Source organism: Saccostrea cucullata, unplaced genomic scaffold (genome assembly GCF_032062105.1).
Source record: "Saccostrea cucullata isolate Sc308-1 unplaced genomic scaffold, CSIRO_AGI_Scuc_v1 ctg18830, whole genome shotgun sequence".
Lineage (NCBI taxonomy): Eukaryota > Metazoa > Mollusca > Bivalvia > Ostreida > Ostreidae > Saccostrea > Saccostrea cuccullata.
In genome coordinates, this window is record NW_026929876.1 from 6,169 (window position 1) to 9,600 (window position 3,432).

The 3,432-nt window shown below is 32.5% G+C and overlaps 1 long non-coding RNA gene across 1 annotated transcript; it reads right to left on the minus strand.

Moving 5' to 3' along the window:
- Positions 1-759: 759 nt before the first annotated feature.
- Positions 760-2,025, minus strand: LOC134282357 (uncharacterized). Its single transcript, XR_009995277.1, has 2 exons — positions 1,916-2,025; positions 760-1,062 (listed from the first exon to the last, which is right to left on the minus strand). It is a non-coding gene; the product is annotated as an uncharacterized LOC134282357 (long non-coding RNA).
- Positions 2,026-3,432: the final 1,407 nt, after the last annotated feature.

The following is a 3,432-nucleotide window of genomic DNA, read 5'->3' on the forward strand; positions in this document are numbered from 1 at the left end:
TTGGTTTATTTACTTGAAATTTTAACTATTAAAACGTGGATTTAATTCAAAGCAGCAGTACTTTCCAGAAAGAACAAAGTATGCAGGAACAATTAATAGCTTGAATTTTTAATTTCAACTAAGGTATGCCCTTGCGATATTGAAATTTGTTCATGACCTACATTCAGTACACGAACTATGCATTCATCACGTGACTGTCCATCAATGGGAACAAACTCCAAACAGTACAGAGTAGGTAATACTATGCTATTGCCAGAAGTATTTAGGTTCTGTGAAAATAAAACAGCTGAATAAAAATAAATTCAGTTTTAAAAACAATTCCCGTTTTTGCACTTCTGTTTTCCGTTGATTTCTCATAGTAAGCATTAACAGTGCTGCGTGTTTTAATTGGGGAACTTTTTTCGGGCTATGCCGCGTAAAATATATAGGGAGAGTATTTTTGAGAACCTCATGATGGAATATATTTCAATGATGTTGAGTTTGTTTCAAGGTTACAAAACGTGTAAATTTAAAAGTATACTATACAACTTTTTAACATAAACACATGGCATGAAGTTTCACACATCATCAATATTTTGCTCATTTTAAAAAGTCTGCGGATTTTTCAAACAATCCTCGTTCATGTACATAAAAAATCAGACTTCATTAGAAAAAATAGGATTTTCTTTTGTCTCATGATCTAAAATATTATCTCTTTTTAATTAAAAAAGTATGATAAAGATGATATCAGGTATGTTCTTTAGAAATAAAACATCTTCCTTAAATCAGAAATGCTATTTAATGCTTCTTAGTTATATACGTACATGCATAACATTCATTGAAAAAAAAACTCTTATTATTTAATCTTTTTTTTTTCACAAATATAGAAAGAAGAAGAGTCACAATGGCTGTCAATCCAAACACCTTCAGGAAGCATTTCGACGCAATTTTCACCTGTACCCTCGTTATTAGGTTCACCTTGCAGCCAGTTTGTGTAATTTAATGTTGTGTTAGAATGTACCCAGATGAACGTGCCCTCGGACTCTTCATCTGTTCCTCCCATCCACCATCTATCCCCGGAGGCTAAAATTTTATAATAGATGGAGTTAAACATGTGTGTGATTTGTTGAGAAATAAAGAAAATAGTAAAATATGTTAATATTCAGAAAATAATTGAATATACATTTAGGAAATGGTTGAACAAAGGTATTTTTTGAAATTTTTAATACTACTAGTAGTCCAGCGCATATTTTTTTAACGTATTAAAAATGTATACATTCATTCGGTTACTGTTTTCCCCTAATCCTGGATCTGTTGGTTTCTTAAATGAGACCAAGAATCAAAAATGTACGTTATGAAATAGAGCAAATCCACTGCCAAAACATTCCGAAATACAGAAAAAATATTCTGCAAAATATACAATATATATTGTGTGAAAAAATTATAATTCTCAAGGTATTCCCAGGCTCCCAATAGTCTACCACTGGGCGCAAAAAGTCCATCGAATGAAGTACATCATCAGCCAATTTAAGTTGGTACACTGTACTCAAGACATGTGAATTTTCATTTACCATTTTTCTTTATCTTCTTTCTCTAATAAATTTATAATTATTTAGTTTATATTACCTGATTTAAGAATACTCAAATTGACTAATTCAAAATGTACTCAGTCCGACCAATGTTTAAATTGCCTGCTATATATAATTAGATGACATCGACATATATACGTCCATGCTATGTTGAATTTCCAAAGAATCACACTACCTTTTCACTTTTGTGTCAAAATGAGCGTAGATTTATAATTAGAAAAATATTTATGATAACCCTTCTACATTTTGTCGTAAAATACATTATTGGACTATTTTTCAGTCCTTAAATTACAGAAAGAAAACACGAAAAACTCCTCAAATTACGGAAAGAAAACACAAAAACTTACCTTTGTTTTGAATCAAGTTTTGTTCAGCCTCAGTCTCTATTTCAAGAAGATGTGCTTCCATCCAAATGCAGCTAGCCTAAAGGAATAAAGTTAAAGATACATATATTCACCAGAGTGTTTAAACAGAGTTCTGATTTCAGAGAAAATTTTAAATTGATATGCATTATCTCAAATTTAGATTGTTTGCATTTTGTGTAAATCATGCTTTTAACTTTGTAATTTGATATTTGACCTCAAAAACAACAATCGTACAATTTCATTAAATCTTATCAATTTATTGCAATTGACTTAAATAAAAATACAGCCAGATAAGGTCGCTACAATAAAATGTAGAAATATTTCCTGTGTATTTAAATGACACCATATTCAAATTCAAGTGTCATCTGGTGAAATCGTGATTTGTCAATTTGATTTCTATGCCTGCATTATCATATTTATTGCGGAGAACTTTAAAATGTTTAAGTGCTCAAGAGAAATTCAGAAACTTTTGCACCATTACTTGAAAATGCTCTCGTTTAAACACACTATTTCTGTACCTTATGTAATTTAATCAAAGAAAAGAAACATTTTTTTTTATGAAATGCACCATTTTGAATCAGACATCGTAAATTGTTATTGACATTTATTTATATTAGGCCTTTCTCTGTTTTGCTCAGAAGCCATTCCAATTTATTTCAAGAATGTTTTCAAGTGGTTATCCTCCGCAATGAATATGTATGCCACAAAAACTGCACAGAAATGAACCTTTTTACATTAAGACAAGATAAGCAAAACAAATTAATAGAAACCTGAAACTGTTAATCGTTTTTCTTTGTTTCCAACCGGTCACGGTAGCCTAGTGGCAGAGCACTCGCTTTGTGATCGGGAGGCCTGGGTTCGATTCTCGAGCGCAGCGCCGCGTCAAACCTAAGACGTAAACATTGATATTGACTGTTCCTTCCCCAAGCGCTGGGCAATAGAAGTAGAAGTCACAGGTCTTTCGGATATGATCTTGAAATGTACGTCTCATGTCGCGGTAAGCATAAAGAGCCCCCACTGCTCAATGGCCCTGAGTGAGAGTATAGGTCTAGATTTGAAGCCCTTCACCGCGCAGCACTGTTAAGGCTTACTACGAGAAATCAACGGAAAACTGAAGTGCAAAATCGGGCATTGTTTTTAAAACTGAATTTATTTTTATTCAGCTGTTCTATTATCACAGAACTTTAATACTTATGGAAATAGCATAGTACAACCTACTCTGTACTGTATGGAGTTTAGTCCCATCGATGGACAGGCACGTGGTGAATGCATAGTAGGTGCACAGAATGTAGGTCAATAACAAATTTCAATATCGCAAGGGCATACCCTAGTTGAAATTAAAAATTCAAGCTATTAATTGTTTCTGCATATTTTGTACTTTCTGGAAAGTGCTGCTGCTTTGAATAGAATCCTGGTTTTAATAGTTAAATTTTCATGTAAACAGGCCAGTGTCGAAATATGTTTGACTTTTACCAAATATTTTGTGTACTTATAAAGTC